We start from the raw sequence: 20378 nt of genomic DNA, 5'->3' as shown, positions 1-20378 counted from the left end.
CACCTGCATGTGATGAGTCAATGACCTCTAGTTCTATCAATTGCATACTATTGACATTAAAATTTAAAGTTCTAATTAATATTTTGTTATGATTACTAATGACATGATAGTGGTTTCATGCACATATTAGTTGCTTGGCTGAAAAACTCGTACATGGGTGATGGGGTTGTACAAGGCAGATGAAACTTCATGGTAGGGGTGGAACAGCGTCCCTTATTCCACCCATTAGCACTCCTATCGTGATTTGGGTTGGAAGGTATTAGGATACCTTCCCTTTGAAGCTCAAGATGTCATGAGGGTGGACCCCAGATTAGGTCACTCATGAGGATTCACTAGAGGCACTCATCAAAGTGAATTACTTGATCCCCAATTCCATTAGTCTCACCATAGAAGGTGACATAGGAGATGACAGTGATCTGTTGCCACACCTAGTTTTTCCCCTCACAGTCACAGGATGCCTGAAGGGCAACGGAAATGACACCCTTGAGACTTCTAAGGGAAGCTCTTGAAGGGCATGACCAACTTGGCACCCATGGCAACAAGAAGAAGAAGCTAAAAGGTTCATGATTATAAAAAAAAATGAGCACTAATTCACCTAATGTAGTAGGTGGGTTTTTAGAATCAAATTAATTAAACCGGAAGAAAACCTTGGGAGAAGGGAGAATAGTGTTGGGTTGTGTTATATTCTTTCCACGTAGTTAACAGGGGGTTTGAGGGGCACCCGTAACCCCACTTTATGGGGTCCGAGGTAGCGGCCCAGAAAATTTTGGTTTTGGACCCTATGTTAGGTTGGGCGGACCCGCCTATGGTTTTGTGCATGATTTTCGCACATGGTTTTTGGACGCGATGGTTTTTGGTCCATGGTATTGGATGCGATGGTTTTTCGGTCCATGGTATTGGACGCGATGGTTTTGGGTCTGTTAGGGCTCGAATTTGGCTCAGGATGAAGAAGGTGAAACTCAAGGTAACATCAAACCACTTAGCCTCGTAGCTAGCCCTACGAGGACAGGAGAGGGCTCTCTCTGGTCTATCTTAGCAAAAAGTTTTCTAAAAGGGGCTGAGATGACTTTAAAAGAAACTGATTTTAGGCTAGTAAACTGATTAAAAGGGGTTTTTAATAACTGATGGGGTTTTTCTGGGCTGCATGGGGCAAAGAAACAGCTTGAACAGAGAAATATAATCAAAAACACAGATTATCTCCTGAGGCAAGGTAGGCAAGAAAGTTTAACATCAAATTGAGATTAATTGGAATGGCCAGACTGCTGAGGTGCTGACAAGGGCATAGAAGATGAATCCTTGTCAAACAAAATAAAACATTAAATATGAACAAACTTAAAGGCAGAGCATATAAATTATGAATTCTACCTTAACACTTCATTTGTTCAATTGGAAATGATCATGAAATGAAATGAACACATAACAGGCTTTACATGAAATAAAGGAGAACACAAATGTTAAATCTCATACCACAGGAATCTCAGAAGCCAGAGCTGTGTATTTTCATTAAAATCTTTGTCAAAGACTGTACAATGGAAGCTCTCTGTTCTCCACCAGCTCTCAGAACTCTCTCTCTCTCTCACTTTACAAATGTTTTTACATTAAATAAATTATGAGAGGTGTTAACTGATTGATGAAAATAAGGAGCAGTTACATCAATAATCAAAAAATAGGAAAACTCTGCTCTAAAAGGAATAGCGTTGTATTTGTTTGTTGATGACCAATGAATTGGTAGGACGCGTAGCTAGACTTTCTGAACTGCAGCTTGAAGACCCAAAATAGACCAACCAATTCGATTTCTGTGCTGGGATAGTTATCTGTATTTAAATTTGGCTTTTGACTTTTATTCTCTCCCAAAATGTCACGGAAAGTGTCTCTGCTGAAGGCCGTTTCCATGCTGCCACATATGTTCCTTAGATGAATCGAATGCCTCACATATTGCAACGACTGCCACGTTACATTTTCCCTTTTGCTGTTAGACCAAAATAGCACTTGGAATGTGGAGATCGCCTTTTGACAAGCGCATTGCAAATCAAGTCATGTTACCTTTGAAACAAAACCATTTTTAAATGAAAACTCCTTCAATCGAAAACCTTGTTTTGAAGATCAATCGCACTTCTTTTGAATATAGTGCCATCCCTCAAGTAGCTATCCATTTTAATGGAGCCTGCAAGTTGATTTTCCAGTAATTGTAATCTCCCCATAATCTAATGACGAGGCCATGCTATCATCTGTAACACCCTATTTTGCTTCTTTCAGCTGATTGTTTTCATTTTCACTTGCAATAGTTCTGATGGCATCTGACAATACAGACGCATGAGAATACATGATCAAATGGGGAACACATTTCATGTTTTTGATCAAATTGTGCATTGTCAACGAGTTCAGAATTATTTGACTGATCTTGAATGACGCTGATTTTCATTCTTTGGGTTTAAAGTCGGGTGTTCCTTTGTAAATCTTAATGATGAAACAAAGTGATCAGCTTCCTTGGAATTATCTAAGCAACCCTTTTCTTTTGTAATTTCTCTTAACAGTTCTTCATTCAAAACTTGACGATTGCTTCTGCCAAGATCCTTATCCTCTGCATCCTCTCCTCTTGAATTTTTAAGCTGTTTCAGAGATGTGCATCCCTCATGGCATTGACCTTAGTTGATGTGCAGTGAAAAGGGCATTAAGTTTCTTCTGTTGCTGGAATGCTTTAGCCTTCAAGCCTAACCAGTCATCATCACTGGACTCTGAATTTTACATATTTCCATTTCAGCACATAAAAGGATCGGGAGTAACGGAATTTAAAACGTTCAATGGAATGTGGAGTGTATCTATTATACAAAGTCCAGCTTTTTTTTTCTTGTGCATTCGACCCTGCCTTATTTGCCACCATATCCCTCAGAAGCAACATAGAGCATAGAGGGAGGATTCTTTTGGCGTGTGTATGATCGATGCCAGTACAAATGATGTTCTAAGAAGTCTTCAAGAAGTTCCATTTGAGGGGCTTTCCAAGAACAAAATTCACAAACTTTTGCTGATCAGGAAGGCCTGTGGTTTCTTGACCAAGAAATATATCAACAATTTCTTCATTTGGAAATCCATCAGTGGCACGAAGTTTAGAAAAAAATTTGTTTGCCAGTCCAGGGATTTCTTATGTTCCTTTCTCTTCTTCTCCTGCAGACAGCCTGAACATTCACACTTGAATCCTTGAGATTTTTCTACACACCTTTCTTCATTGTAAAGGGTCTTGCACGCCTCACAACCAAGCCTCCTATGATCTCCTTTCTTCCCCAAGTGCCCACAATGAGAACAATGGTGCTCTCTTTTAGTGTGCATGTCACCAGGAAGTTCTGATTCAACACAGTTCAATACTGATGTATCCATCTCTGAAGGTGATGATGCATTCCCCTTGCCTAAATCACGAAGCTTGTTCAGAATCTCATCCTCCTTGAATAAGCGGACTATGCTCACTGCAGTGTTAAGCCCAATTCCTGGTACACTGCGTGCATTATAGTCACAACCTACCAATAATGCCAGGGCTATTAGATGCTTCCTCGTCAAACCAAGAATCATATCAATATCAAATGCCCTATAGCATTCTATAATGGGCTCTTTACAATCTGCTTGGAGACACTTTATTATGCATTTAGCTCCATGAAGAAATGCATCACTATCAACTGTAATACAAGCATCCACCCAACCTTCTCTATTTATCTGTGCACAAAGTGCTTCAGCCTCACCCTTTGCTCTTAAAACTGGCATTCCCACAAGTTCTAACAGCTCCACACATTTTTCAATACTTCAATTGAAGACAGAATTGCGTTCCAATTTGATACATTCAGTTTTTTCAGATGACAAGAAAGCAATCCCTGTCATTCTACTAAAGCGGACCATGCGTGCTAGTGACTTTAAAGCTGGAGGATCCCCATCCACAACAAACACTGGAAATACTCCAAGCTGTGGTTTGATTGAGTTAGCAGAAGAGTTGAATGTTTGCTAGCAAAGTTCTGGGCAAAATTCCCAATGCGTAGCGCGCCAATGCTGATGCGTAGCGCGCCCAAAAGTTGCACCAACTTCCAGCAAAACGCACACGAACACTGCCATTTTCCTTCATTCCTCCTTGTACATCTTCATTTTTTAGCCATGTAGGACTTTGACCTGCATAAAGAAGCTCCCCAATCTGCGAATGGAAAACTTGTAACACACCAGTTACATAGAAGTTTTTGGAAAGTTGGGTTGTTTGGAAATTTCTTCCTTCATGATGGCTGTGTGATCATATACATGAGCCAGGCGCACCTTTCCTACTCATCTTGAAGGCTCTGATTATCCCCTTCCAATGATAATTAATATCTCCAAAACATTGCCATTTTACTCTATGCTTTTGTCTTATTAAAGGTTCTATTTTAACCCAAGAACCAACTGATAAACTCAAAGGAATCCATGTCTCATCATCATCCTTTGTGTTGGATATAACCATCAAACTCCTACAACAACTGAGCGTGTTGTATATTTGGAATTTCTGTCATTTGGATGCAAAACTATGTTTTGTTTGATTTCGCTTTGTCTCTATTTGTTGATGATATTCTGAATTGTGCTTGTGCAGGGATAGGAGCTTGAAGTCGCTGCCATTTGAAGAGCTGGAGAATAAATTACATATTCTAAAACAACACATTTAATGATTTCTTCTTCAAAACAGGGTTTTGAAGAAGAATCAATCTCACATTTGACATACAAGACGGAGTCTAACATCGGCTCCACTTGGGATGGCAGTTGTCGCTTCGTGGAGGTGCCAAGAACCGCAGTACTTTGGGAGAGCAGACAGTGCCTCCATCCATTGGGCAATGGAGTCCATTATTTCAACAAATCAACACAACTGAAGACTCAACTTATTAACTGGAAACTGACTGAATTGATTGAAAGACTAATTCAGCAAACTTCAAACTAAACTGTAATGAAACTGGAACAAGATGTTGCCTTTTGGCTGCTTATTTATTTACAAAATCTACCCTACTTTGCTGTAAAAACAGTAGATCAGGTAATACTAAAATGCCAGATCAACCATTCCAGTAAACCGGAGAATGATGTCGCTTGAGAATGCTTCCGCCAGGACACAGATGTAATTGCTGGCAGCCCTTCATGCACATAATGAGCCTGGTCATGTACAAGACAGCCTGATCTATCAATCAAACTGAAAAACATTTCCATGTAAGTTGCCATTGGATCGCGGAAGCCAGACTCTGTTGGCTGCCCCAACTCTGCAATGCATATTTCCAGCTGCACACTGTCAATATAAACATCGGTAGACAATTCTATGATTTCTTGTTGCGAAGGAGGAAGGATTTCCAAGAACTTTTTAGGGTCTTGGAAATCATAGGACTGGATCTGCTCATCTAAACGTTGAATCTCCTTTTCGATTCTTTCAACAATTAACTCACAAAATTTAGTTTTGAACCAAGGGAACTTTGGAGATTTCAACCAATGAAGCAAGGCACTGAAAACATCTTCATCAAATTCAGTATTTGCTAACTCATTTCTTATTTCTTCTACAGCTTCACACAGGGCAGGGTTTGCCACATACCCTACCATTGCATGAGTGAATCAACAAGCACTGGAATGTCTGGATCGAATTGGAGTCGCCAGGTGAATGGTTCAGCCTGCATATGTGTCTGACTGCTGTCCACCATCAGCATCAGATCTGCAATTTGATTTCATGTACTGGGACAAGACAATCAACAAGTCGAATGTTCTCCCCAGTATGGTCGCCAATATGTTAGCACTTGAATTTGGCCTCAGGCTGAAAAAGACAAAATCCAAGGCAACATCAAACCACTTAGCCTCGTAGCTAGCCCTACGGGGCAGGAGAGGGCTCTCTCCGGGTCTATCTTGGCAAAAGGTCTTCAAAGGGCGGAGATGACCAATAAAGAACATTGATTTTAGGCTAGTAAACTAATTGAGAAGGTTTGATTTCAGATTTTTAGGGTTTTGGTGGAAAACAGGGGGAGAGCAATTTTGGTGTGGGGATGGGACACAGCTTTTGCAGAGGTCTTTTTGGGGCAAGGTAGGAGATTGTCTTGATGCCTTTGATTTAAGTGAATGGATAGGAATGACCGGTGGGGAGCTAAAGAGAGCAAGAAACTTTCAAGAGTTCTCTTTAGACAGAGGAAAACATAGATATTAAGCAAACTTAAAGGCAGAGCATATAAATTATGAATTCTACCTTAACACTTCATTTACTTAATGTGCAGAAAAGAAAAGTGGGAAAATGATACACATAACACACTTACAAGTACATGAGAGAAGCACACCATCAACACAAATAACCACAGGAATCCCAAAGAGTGCTGCAAAACCCTGGTCTTTCCTTTGCCAAAATTGCAGAGATACAAAGTGTAATACAAGAGAAGCTTATCCCTCAAGAGTCCAACCATGAAAATGACTAAGAAAGTACATAATATAGGCAAGCTAACACACTTCCTTGTCTCTCTCTAGTACCTGTGCTGCTGTCGAAAGCGAGGCCCCTTCCACCTGATGTGGAGATAACACTCGTTGTGCTGATGAAGAAGGTGAGACCCCTTCCACCTGATGTGGAGATAATACTCGCCGTGCAGATGCAAATAAGACCCTGTGGCCTCTCTGATATGTAAAATAAGACCCTCCTTTCCACATAAGGAGGAGTGCTGACATGCTCGGGCTCAGGAATATCAAACTGATGTGAAGGCCCTCCCTCATCACGAACAACCTCAGGAGGTGGCTGTGGCACTGTGAACAAGTCACGAGAAATAAAATCCTCCCATGGAATACCCTGTTGTGCCAACTGATGCATGACCACAATCTTGATCAGTGCATAATGATAAATGCTCTTGTGTTGCTGTGCTGGGCTCTTTCTTTGCACCAAGGGCACCATCCTCTCTATATTTCGGCACATGAAAAATGGAATGTTCATCATTCGTACCTGTGTGAAATGCATCAACAAACGGATATGGTACGAATACAAACGTGAAAATCTGCCCTCACAAGTGAAATAGCGAATGATGATCCTCATCAAAGGTGCATACTCGTCTCTTAAGAATCTGAAGGGAAAAACACCAGTTAGGTACCTCAGATATGCAGGTTTGATAGATGGATCATAATGAAATCTGTCCAACTGTTGGCGCTTGCTCCATTCTTCTCCAATATTGGGTATCCCTGTTACTTGAGCAACAATCTCGGGTGACAATGTGAAGTCCACTCCTGCAAGATTCACATGCCCATTGTGCAAATGTAGGACAAACAAGCGGGCCAATTCCTTGTGGTGTTGAATTTGGGAGATTCTTTCACAATATTCATAGCATGATAGATATCGGAAACATGACACTGCAAGTGGACAAGCTTGTAGATAAGCCAAAGAGGTGGGTTCCTCCCTGACATGCTGACCACCCTTACCACCCCTGTGATGCCTCCTTGGCACCTCTACCTCTGGTGTTGATTCACAGTCATCACTTTGCTCATAATCTGTTTCGGTTTCTAACATGGTTTTGGAGGCAAGTGACTGAAAAATAATGCTGACTGTGCAGCCAATGAACTGTTGTTTTGACTTGTTTGAATGCTGTTACCAAGGGGACAAACACACATGGGAAATGTTAGAGAAAAGGGAAAATTGAGGGGATTAGGGAAAGCAAATGTGAAAGGAAATTTTAGGAAAGGAACATGGAACATATACAATCATAATTTGTAGGATTGTAATGGGAAGTAGGGTTTAGGAAATTTACATAGGATTTTAGGAATTAGTAGGGTTTAGGGATTTTAATGATTTTTAGTAGGGAAATTATATGATTTGCATGGGAAATGTCAAGGAAAATGGTGAGGAAAATATGGGGAAAGAGGCATGGGAAAATGAGTAACCTTGGGTAGCAACTTTCCATGAAACCCTAGCACATTTGCATTTTTTAAATTTGATACAGCAAGGTAGGGTTTTACTCCATATTAGCATGGTATTTTTGCATGTTCATTGCTCATTCATCTTAGTCAAACCAAAACCACCATGGATTAGAGGCCTACCTGAAAAATTTGGAGAAAGAAGCAGTTTTGATGGCTTGCTGGCGATTTCCTGAGCAAGAAATCCAACGCATAGCGCGCCCAGCCTGATGCGTAGCGCACCTCCCAACACGTAGTGCCTGAGTTAAATTGAACTGGAAACTGCGCGCTGATGCGTAGCGCGCCCCCCAACGCGTAGCGCACCTCTTCTGATGCGTAGCGCGCTGCTGCAACTGCTCAATTCGCCCAATGACCTTTGAAATCGACTTGACAACTATTCTCTTGGAGTGTTGAGAGGCAAATGAATTACCAATGAGGGATGGCATGTTTTTATAGGCTTCCTTTTAATTTTTCACTTGCCCAAAACCCACTTTGTTATGTTTGAATGTTGACATTTTTTTGCTTTAATTGGCTCTGACCTTTAATTTCATTTCTTTGAAAAATTGGTTGAAATGATGATTTCTTCTGAAAATTTTTGCAGGGATAGCTTCTGGGATGCTTTGGCAAAGGAGACCAAGGCTGCACTTCGACATTTGAAGAATTTGAAATTTTGAAATTTTTTACAAAAATGAGATAATGACCTTGTTTTCAAAAACAGAGTTTTTGAGAACAAGGCAAAAATTTAGCTGTACAATGATAAGAAATGTTTAATGAAGGACATCCCTCTGGCCTACTGGTCCTTGATGACCTCTCAAGACAAAATTAGACTCAACCCTAGACCTAAAACCTAAAAACTTAAAGCAAAATGAATGACCCTTTGAGGACTTTATTTATTTGAACAAACCTGAACCAGCAGTGCCAAACAAGAGGGGAATGATGACGTAAACTCCTTCCACCGAGATTATGGCATGCCTAACGAAATGCAACATGATCACACTGATGAGACACCTAACTATGAAATGCAAAGAGCTTTGATCTCTGGTGGAGGGCTACTAGACCGACTATAACAGGGTCCATGGTATTGGATGCTTCGGCATGTATAAATATCTATTATAACTTTGAAAGGAACATAATGAAAAATCAAGCTGGTAGTCCCGGTTTTGGGATCCAGGGGAAAATCTCTGTGTATATGTGTTTTATGTGTTCTGCTCTCGCATTATTTATTTTCTGTGTTTTAGAATTTGTATGCAGGTAATTTCTATACGGGGTTAAAACCCACATTTGGTATCGGAGTAGATTTGGCTTCAAGGGGACGCATTTGTTGCTGAGGGGTTTTGATCGGGCCTGTGGTAGACCCTGTTCAGTGGGAGATCTGCGAGATCGATTCTAGTGGTGAAAGAAGATGGCGAGCAGTGGAAAGATAGAGATTGATAAATTTAATGGTCAGAGTTTTGAGTTGTGGAAACTCGAGATGGAGGATCTATTGGTGGATAAAGATCAATGGATCGCAGTAGATCCGGGTACTAAACCAACGGGAGTGTCTGATGAAGAATGGAAGAAGTTGGATCAGAAGGCAAAGAGCACAATACGATTGTGTGTCTCAGATTCAGTATTGCTGAATGTATCAGGGGAAGCTACAGCAAATGCTTTGTGGGACAAGTTAGGGACTTTGTACCAATCTAAGTCTCTGGTGAATAAACTGTTCCTGCGGAAAAAGCTGTAGAACTTGAGGATGAAAGATGGAGACTCGGTGACAGAGCATCTGAACGCATTTAATACTGTGGTAAGTCAATTAGCATCTGTTGATATTAAAATTTCAGATGAAGATAAGTGCATCATTTTGTTGTGTTCTCTACCAGATTCATGGGATAGTCTGGTTATTGCAATAGGTAGCAATGCAACTGCCTTGTAGTTTGATGAAATAGTCTCAGCCTTGCTGATGGAGGAGATGAGACGGAAAAATATGGAGAGCCAAAATGGTGATGCCTTGTCTATACGAGGACGGTCCCAGAACAGAAACAAAAATAAGTCATCGAGTGGGAGATCTAAATCTAGAGGGAGATCTAAATCTCCAGGAAAACCTGTAAAGGTGGTGTGCTGGAAATGCGGAAAGGAAGGCCACTTCAAAAGGGACTGTAAATCTAAATCTCCTGACAAAGGAAAGGGATCTAATGAGGCTCCTTCTGTAGAGGCGAAAACCACCTCAGATGAAGGTGGGGATGTGTACTTGGCTTCTTCAAGTACACATGTAGATCATGAGGCATGGTTGATTGACTCAAGTGCATCCTTTCACTTCACTCCCCATAGAGAGTGGTTCTGTGAGTATGAGAAATATGATGGTGGTGATGTCTTCTTGGGGGATGACAGGAAGGCTAGAATCATTGGTCGTGGAAAAGTAAAGTTGAAGCTGCAAGGTGGAAGGGTTAGAACACTTCCGGGTGTTCTACATATTCCTGCATTAGCCAGAAATCTGATTTCTGTTAGTAAGCTGGATGATGCAGGTGTAAAAACAGTGTTTGAGAAGGATACCTGCAAGATGGTTCGGGGAGCACTGGTATTGATGCGGGGAGTTTGGATTGGAACTCTGTACAAGCTGCAAGGTAGCACTGTCGTTGATGGGTGCAACAGTTCCATGGTTTCTAAAAGTGGAGCAAAAAATCTAGTGGTCTCTGGAGAAAAGACCATGTTGTGGCATCAAAGGCTTGGACATATTGGAGAGAAGGGCCTTCAAATACTTCAAGGTAAAGGTATGGTAGAAGGTATGAGTAATAGCTCTCTGGATTTTTATTTCTGTGAAAATTGTGTATACGGGAAGCAGAATCGGGTGAGTTTCCCCTCTGGTGGTAAGAGGGTGAAACATATATTAGAGCTTGTGCACAGTGATGTGTTTGGACCTGTGAAGGTTCCATCACTAGGTAATTATGTGTACTATGTATCATTTATAGATGACTTCTCAAGGAATACATGGATATATTTCCTTAAGAAGAAATCTAAAGTCTTTGATAGGTTTAAAGAATTTAAGGCTCTAGTGGAAAACCAGACAGATAAGAAGATAAAGGTGCTGAGGACAGATAATGGTGGAGATTTTTACAGTAAGGAATTTGAAGAATTCTGCAAGAAGTGTGGTATAGCATGGTAGAAGACTACTCCATATACACCTCAGCAAAATGGAGTTGCAGAAAAAATGAACAAGACGTTGATGGAAAGGGCAAGAAGCATGCTCAGTGGTGCCGAGTTAGGACAGGAATTCTGGGTAGAGGCGGTGGATATTGCATGTTACCTGGTCAACAGGTCACCCTTATCAGCGTTGGAGGATAAGACTCCACAAGAGGTATGGACTGCTAAGAAACCCTCTCTTTCACATCTGAGGGTATTTGGATGTGATGCATATGTACATGTTCCAAAGGAGAAAAGAACAAAGTTGGATAGTAAATCTGAAAAGTGCATCTTTATTGGGTATAAGGATGGTTTAAAGGGTGATAAGCTTTGGAGCCCAGTAACAAGGAAGGTTATGTACAGCCGAGATGTGGTGCTCAGAGAGGTGAAAGATGTTATTCAACATGAAGTCCAACCAAAGGAACTTGAGAAGATAGAGTTTGAGCTAAAGGAGGAAGAATCAGACTCTACAGCAGAGGAGGAATCGGAAGATGAAGAGCCACAAACTCGAGAAGATCAGTTCGAGAAAGAAGGCAGCCAGAAAGGTATAGTCCATCTACTTTCTGTTCAAATTTTGCTTTGTCTGTTACTGATGATGATCCCAGAACTGTGAAGGAAGCAGTGGATTCAAAGGATGGAAAACTCTGGAAAGAGGCCAAGGTTGATGAAATGGCATCTTTGCACAAAAATGAGGCTTGGGATCTGGTGGAGTTGACAGCTGGAAGGAAACCCATTGGCAGCAAATGGGTGTTCAAAAAGAAGACAAATGCAGAAGGAAAAGTGGAGAAATACAAAGCTCGGTTGGTAGCAAAAGGTTATTCCCAGGTGCTGGGAATTGATTTTGGTGATATTTTTTCTCTTATTTCCAAGGTAACTTCTATTAGATTACTTTTATATGTTGCTTCTGCTTTTGATTTTGAGGTAGAACAGATGGATGTGAAGACAGCATTTCTTCACGGGGATCTGGAAGAGGAGATCTACATGAAGCAACCTAAAGGATTTGCGGTGAAGGGTAAGAAAGAACTGGTATGTAAGTTAAAGAAGTCTCTATATGGGTTAAAACAATCACCAAGGATGTGGTATCAGAAATTTGATACATTTATACGGGGATTTGGCTTCACCAAAAGCAAAGCAGATCACTGTGTGTATTTTAAATTAATTGGTGACTGTGTTATTTATCTAGTCTTGTATGTGGATGATATGTTGTTGGTTGGAAATAACAAAGAAGTTATCCAGGATTTCAAGACCCAATTGTCCTCCAAATTCGACATGAAAGATCTTGGTGCTGCAAACTATATTTTGGGCATGGAAATTAAAATATATCGGGCAAAGAGGAAGCTCTGGTTAAACCAGAGGAAGTATGTCGAGACAATATTGCAGAGGTTTAATATGCAGGATAGTAAACAAGTGAAGGTTCCTATTCCTGTAGGTGTGAGGTTATCTGCTGAACAGTGTCCCAAGACACAAGAAGAGGAAGAGGACATGTCCCGTGTTCCATATGCAAGTGCAATCAGTAACCTGATGTATGCAATGGTCTGTACTAGACCAGACATTGCACATGCAATGGGAGTATTGAGCAGGTTTATGTCAAAACCAGGGAAGGAGCACTGGACAGCAGTGAAGCGGGTATTCAGGTATTTGCGTGGCACTAGTGATTATGGTTTGTGATACCAAGGAAGACCAAGATTGGACAGAGTGTTGGATATTCATGGCTTTGTTGATGCAAACTGGGCTGGAGATCTGGATCAGAGAAGATCTACAAGTGGGTATGTGTTTAACCTATTTGGAGGTGTGGTCAACTAGATGAGTAAGAAACAATCTGTAGTGGCACTATCAACTACAGAGGCAGAATACATCGCAGCCACTCATGCAAGCAAGGAAGCAGTTTGGCTGCATAGATTGTGTTCAAGTATGGGGTTAGTACAGGAAGCTATAACGATAGACTTTGACAGCCAAAGTGCAATTTTCTTGGCAAAGAACCCCGCATATCATTCAAAGACAAAGCACATTGATGTTCAGTATCACTTTGTGAGGGATATGATAGAAGACAAAAAGGTGTTGCTGGTAAAGGTGGACACTTTGAAGAATACTGCAGATGCATTGACAAAATCCATGAGCTTTGAGAAGTTCTCTTGGTGTAAAGAGACAATAGGCATTTCAGGGCTGGAAAAATGACTAAGCTCTCTTGTGGCCCCCTGTGGAAAGAAAACAACAAGTGGGAGAATGTTGGGTTGTGTTATATTCTTTCTACGTAGTTAACAGGGGGTTTGAGGGGCACCCGGACCCCAAAAAATTTTGGTTTTGGACCCTATGTTAGGTTGGGTGTACCCACCTATGGTTTTGTGCATGATTTTCGCACATGTTTTTTGGACGCGATGGTTTTTCAATCCATGGTATTGGACGCGATGGTTTTCGGTCCATGGTATTGGACGCGGTGGTTTTTCAGTCCATGGTATTGGACGCAATGGTTTTCAGTCCATGGTATTGGATGCTTCGGCATGTATAAATATGTATTATAACTTTGAAAGGAACATAATGAAAAATCAAGCTGGTAGTCCCGGTTTTGGGATCTAGGGGAAAATCTCTGTGTATATGTGTCTTATGTGTTCTGCTCTCGCATTATTTATTTTCTATGTTTTAGAATTCGTATGCGGGTAATTTCTGTACGGGGTTAAAACCTACAAATAGGAAGAATTATAAAAACTGGACCAAATGAGTAATGTTTACCCCCTCACATTTGAAAGACCTTAAATATATAATGTGGATTTAAAATAAATCCAAAACATGTAAGTTATTCTAATAACAAAACAGAAAGGGACATAGAGTTAAATTAAAAACATCAATCCAAGGATAGTTTAGCCTCATTAAAGAAATATGGTTATGTATGAAATTAAAAAATAATAATTCAAATTTAGAGAAATTTTGTTCCATGAGAGAACCTCCATGTGGCAAGAGCACAACACAAAGATCTACATCCAAGATTTCAACCTGAGATAAACTAGGAGTAGTTGGGGAACAATATTTGGGACCTGCCAATTGACTTCAGTAATGAGCATAAAATAGGGAGTATAAAAGGGGATCAAGGGACAACTAGGAGAAGAAATAGGGAATCGTTTGTGGTCGAGGGACGATATCATATTTAATAATAAATTAAGTAAATAATTCTAGGAGATCCTTGGTGATATGTTGACACATGGATAGGTGAATAATCAAATCATCGGTTTAATAAAGACAATTATTTTTTAATGAAGTGACAAGTGTCATCTATGAAGCCTTCTATAAAAGGGGCAAGTTATGAGATAGGTTACTCTCTCTGCCCTATTGTTGGATGACTATCTGAATGTTATTGTTTATTTAGAGTGATTATTGAGTTGTATCATGAGTTTAGTGAAGTGGAGGAACTTTAAGTGGGAAACTCTTGAGCTAGAATGCTCTCCCCCACCTGCTAGTGTTTTTTTCCTTCCATACAACCCCATTGCAACTCGGGGTCCACGAGGAAAAAGACTACCCAAGTGGTAGGCTGGGAGGTCATATGGTGAGTCGGAAGCATTTGCTCAAGATGCAAATTTTTCTACACATGCATGAGGACTACATCAAGGGAGTGCGAGAAATTAGTGGATCAAAGATCAAGTTCCATTCCCTTAGCACACAGTATCATTGGTTTTATAAAAAATTATCCGATATTATTGTGATTGTTGTAATAAAGACATAATGTATAGTTGTGAATTCCTTGGTTGTGGATATATGTATCTTGAACTATTTGTATGTTTCTTTGTGATTGGTTGTTATTATCCAAAGGATGATTTAATGTGAAAAAAAAACCTCATTGCTTATTATTTTTGTAACTCAATGACTTGGAAGGCATAACATATCTGTTGATAAAAGGATTTGGGTATGGAATCATGTGTATAAATAATTGTGTATTATTTATCTTGTGTTTTTAAACAAAAAAATCGCATATTGCATAGTTAGGAATGGTTCATGCAATCTTCAATCATTTAATTATAAAAAAAAAAATTATGATCCCATTTTGTTTAAGAATATAACAATCGATCCATAAATGAACCATGAGAAAGAGAAGCAACCTCAGCTGGTAAGAGGCTAATCATTCGAGAAAAGCCAAAAGAGCCACTTTTGTAGGAAAAGTAGGCTCCCATCTGCTTTTCGTGCTTTTCGTGGGAAAACTGAAAAATTAATGAATGAATATTTCAAGCAAAAATGTTTTAACAAGTTGCTCAACATCTTTGTCGAAACCCATGAACTGGTCTAGAGCAAAATATGGGTAGGTTCTGAATGCCCACTTTGTAAACTAGCTTGGTAGTCTAGTATCACATAATATTTTGACTTCTAGCATAGTGTATATCTTCCAGTTCACCCACAAGGTGGTGGTAAACGAGAATTCCCAAATGTTTTCATGTTTTTTCTCTATTTATTCGTGTAGTGATAGTTAGACACCATATAATAAGTCTACAAAGTGTGGCATATGCTTTATCAAAATATCTGACAATGTAAAAAATAAAACAACTACATAGAATACAAAAACCATCTATATGGCATCTAAAGCAATGTCACAAATAGCCTTAGCATGATTATTAAATTGTTCTATTCAGAAAAAACTTTGTTGAAATGCATTCAAAACATTCCAGCAATCGAAATTCCAAATAGTGTTCAAGAAAAACATAAGTACCAATTGAATGTTGGAAAATAAGAAAACAAGGATGATAAGAATAAAATGGAGATGAGGTTAAAATAGAACACCAATAAAAATATTTTTTCTATGGATAATTACATTGATGAAGCTCATTTTCACAGAGGTAAAATCAAGTAGCATCAAACCAATCTTGCAACACTCCTTTTAGCAACGCTTCCCTTCTATTTTTCTTCATCTAAATTTGCATATATGATTCAATTTAGTTTTTCTTTGGGAAAAACTTACCTTCTGCAGACCATGAACATAAAAATGTACAATAGTTTGGATTTGTGAGGAGATGAAAAGTCAGCATTGTTGGGTCAAAGCAGTGAGCATTCTTTCTTGAAGTGAATAGTATATCATGAATATTGTTAGGTCAAAATGAAATTGAAGTAGTGATAAAGAGAAAGTAATTCACTAGTCTATGGTCAATTCATTAAACCTATTCACTTAGATCTGAGGCTCATTTAGTTACTGACAAATCCAAATATTATATTAAAGTGGAATGAACTTATTAAATTATTGAACCACATCCTTGTCCATTCTAGACTCACCCTATCCCCTCTATTTTAAGTAGGAATTCACCTTTCCTTTTCTCTTTGGCAAACTCGAAAAATCCTCGAACGCATGCCTAGTATCGGGCCCCCTATTTCATGGTTGGGTACACTCCATAATTTGATCGGTAATGTTCCGAGGGGGGAACATCTCCATCGTCAAGGAGGTAAACCTAGGGAAGTGTGAGAGTTATATTATATATATTGTAGCAATTGGAAACAAAAGATATTTTCATTAAACAGTGTTATCATTCACTCCATGGTTCCAACTGGGATAGAGGATAGAGACCATTTTTTGAACAGATTTTGTAGTAAATCCATATGATCTAGCCATTTCAGTAGTTGGTTGATATTGATATCCAAATACCCCTATTGATGATGCAAGTGATTTAGTAGATCCAATACCAAAGTGCCCACATTGGGAAAGGAGCCATAAATGTCATCAATTGATAGAAATTTTGAATGTCATTTCCAAGTTCTTGATAGGATAAAATAGATAATGTGAGTTTCCTTTGAGAAGCATGGAAAACAAAATTTCCATAACAAAAATGTTTTGACAAATGTATAAGACAATAGGATCCACGAGAAAACTCTAAGAAGAAGCAAAAGTGCAAGAAATGATTAATGGAATGGAAGAATGACTAAGTGGGTTTAACTTCAAAATATATTGCATAGCCCCCACACTAAATGCATTAATCCACATGACTTCCACTGATAGTTTGTATGAGAATATATATATATACCAATTAGAGAATGCGAAATATTTTTTTTTTAGTTGGAAGTGTCGAATATAAGGAGTTCATTTTCTTCAAGATCTAGATAACACGAACCCTCTCTCCCTTTCTTTTTATTTTTTTCCACATTTTAATATTTTTCTTTCTAATTTCTAGTTGGGCATGACTACATTTCAATGCATGGATAACAATGAGACATGTGGTCAATAACCGATTAATATCCTAAAAATGAGACATACTTGATAATGTGTTTTATTGTGCTAAATGGTCCTATGTTATACTTTCTTGTTTATTACATGGGAAATGACCTTCATTGCTTCACCTCATCCAACAAGTTGAGAAAAATAGATGAAATTATTGCTAATAATTTCATAAGATACTTGAATGGTATTTTATTTTCATTCAGGAAGATTGTTCCAGTCGCAGTTGTCATCCAGCCTAAGCAAATACAAAAGATGAACAGAGCTAAGGTTTGACACATTCATTGTTGTCTAGATTTAAAGAGTCTTTTGGTTATGCTCCATCTGATCCAAACCATCTCTAACTCATATGATCTCTTTATCTTATCTCTCCTTGATCTTTTGAGCAAGTTCTCCCTCTGTTGAGAAGTGTAGCAAGAAAGTCTCAATATGACTTTGCCTTGGTCAAATTGGGAAAATTCAAATTTCCACATCAGCAGACAACTTGGAGGCAATTAACTTGTGTGACATGGCTCTTGTCAATTAGTTAGCTTATTAAATTCAAGTTATAGGGCTTGGTGTTCATTTAACCATGTGTGATTTCTAATTTGTTGCAATCAATGTTATTTATTTCAAGTTGTTTTCAATTAAGCTAGTTCTAATTGCTGACAAAAACTAGTGGAAGGTCAGTTGCACAGTGGGACAACACTCTAACTCGGTGATCATCAAATTACATGATCAATCAACCCAAAATAGCTAGTGCATGTAGAGAATTTGAGTTCCCCTATTGTGGTGGAGATTCCAAGGCAGTGTAACATCACTTGAAGACTAGTCTTGAGTGTACGGGTGTTGAATGCAGTCATATGGTCAACCTTGGGAATTGCACAATCAATTGGAGTAAATTCCTAAATAATAGGGGCCTAATTCCTCAAGATTTTCCCAAGGAAATAGGGGCTCAAGCTGAGGCAGAAATTCACTAAGCTTGGGTCAAATCTTCTCATTGAGAAAAGAGATAGGTTATTCACTTGCAGGTTGGGTTCAGAGCGAGCTAGCAATTGTAATACATTCTCTATTCATCTGATTAATACAAGCAAGCTTATCGAGTTTTTAGCATTTGATTTTCCCCTAGAAAAATATTATGCATGTGTGGTTTTTCTTATTGCATGTTTGCAATTGTTGTTCTAAATTATGAATTAAATTCCGTAGAGTAGTAGAGTAGAATTGCGTCTCTTGATTTACATTAAAATTTCTTGAGCAGTTGCAATTCTATCACCGTATTTCTACATGGTATCAGAGCAAGATTCACACTAGAGCAGGAATTTCAAAGTTTTTTCTCAGGAGGTTCGAATTTGCAGCTTCAATGTAGCAGGATCTCTTCAGAGTTGGGAGAATGGCCTTCAATGGACTAATACTAGAGTATTCCTTGGAAGGTAGCTTGAATTTAACTGCATGGAAGGATCACATAGAGGCAATGCTTGATGAAAATGGATTTCTAGAATACATAAAGAGAGATGTTGCAAAACTAATGAAATATGGTTCTTAGAACCTAGCCCAATGGAAGAAAGATGTAGCCAAGGCGAGGAGAATAATCTTGGAGGGAGTGCGAGACCACATTGTCTCAAATATCCATGGGAAATAAACTCCTTTCGCAATGTGGAAGGCATTGATAGATCTATTCAAGAATAGCAGTGATCATAGAAAATTGGCCCTCAAAGACAAACTTCGAAATATCAAGATGCAGAAGAATGATACTATTCTGCAATATCTCACCATATTTACACAAGTTCGGGATGAGCTTGGAGGGGTTGGTGTGAATGTTGCAGAAGATGACTTGGTGAGCCTAGCTCTTCTAGGCCTTCCCAAAAGCTAGCATAGCTACCAGGACTCAGTGAACAGGAGGGAGAAATTACCGAATTGGGAACACTTGTGATCTGATTTGGTACAAGAAGATATTAGGCAGAGTATCATAGATGGAACCTCATCCAAGGGAGAGGATGAAGAAAATTTTGCATTGGTTAGAAAGGGAAAGAAGGTAAAAGGGAAGAAATCTCAAACCAATCCAGAATCCAGCCAAGGGGGCAAGAAGAAAGAGTTGTCCAAACTAAAATGCTTAAATTGTCATGAGTTTGAACCTTATTCTACAAAATGTCCACACAAAAATTATGAAAAGAAGAAATTATGAGCATAAGCAAGTGAGGCATTAGCTTCACAGTTTGAGAAATACTTCACCTTTATCGCATGCATGGCCAACACGGTGATGGGGAGTGTGTGGTACTTGGACTCAGGTGCCTCATTCCACATGATAGGGTGTAGAGAGGTTTTAGTGACCTGGAGGAGAAAGATCTCCATATGCATATTGAGCTTAGGGACAATGGAAGGTACAATGCTACCTAGATTGGTACAATAACCTTTAAGAGGGAGTCAATATCCCCTCTTTGCCTCAAAGGTGTCATGTTTGTTCCAGGCCTAAAGAAGTATCTCATCTTTATAGCAGTTTTGGAAGGTTGTGGTTATGATGTGATTTTAGCAAAGGGAAAGCATTCCTAAGACACATAGCCACTGGATAGGTGAAGCAAATCAGGGTTCATGTGAAGAACCTGTATAAAATTGATGTGGAATATTGTATTGCATTAAGCAGTAAGGCATAGAAAGTGCATAGTCACGATGTCGATGAACTTTGGCATAGGAGATTGGGCCATTTGCACCATGGTGCCCTGAAAATTATGCAACAAATAACCACTAGCCTACCTAAAGGAGCACTTAAGCATAAATATGTCTGCAAAGATTGTACCTTAGGGAAGTATGTAAAATCCACATTCCATGATTGAGACAGCAAAGCACATGCGGTCTTGGAAAGAGTCCACTGTGATGTTTATGGGCCTCTCTCGACATCCTCCACTGCCAAACATAAATACTTTGTTATTTTTATTGATGATTTCTCAAGGAAGCGTTGCATCTTCTTCATGCCGAAGAAGGATGAGACATTCTCAAAGTTTGTAAAATTCAAGACACGAGTTTAGAAAGATATCGGCAAGAAGGTGAAGGCTCTCAAGAGCGACAATGGAGTTGAGTATGTTTTGAATGAATTCAAGAATTTTTGTGTGAAAGAAGGCATTCGAAGAGAGATGATAGCACCCCACAGCCCATGGCAGAATGGGGTAGCTGAGAGAAAGAACCAAAGAAT

At 39.3% G+C, this 20378-nt stretch overlaps 1 pseudogene; it reads right to left on the bottom strand.

Annotated features, from left to right (window-relative positions):
- Window positions 1-2631: 2631 nt before the first annotated feature.
- LOC149153401 (flap endonuclease GEN-like 1) overlaps window positions 2632-20378 on the bottom strand; it is a 53291-nt pseudogene continuing 35544 nt past the window's right edge.

Source organism: Pinus tabuliformis, chromosome 9, assembly GCF_031772625.1.
Source record: "Pinus tabuliformis cultivar Carrire ecotype Pingquan chromosome 9, CPIR1, whole genome shotgun sequence".
Lineage (NCBI taxonomy): Eukaryota > Viridiplantae > Streptophyta > Pinopsida > Pinales > Pinaceae > Pinus > Pinus tabuliformis.
This window is presented reverse-complemented; position numbering and strand designations above follow the sequence as displayed.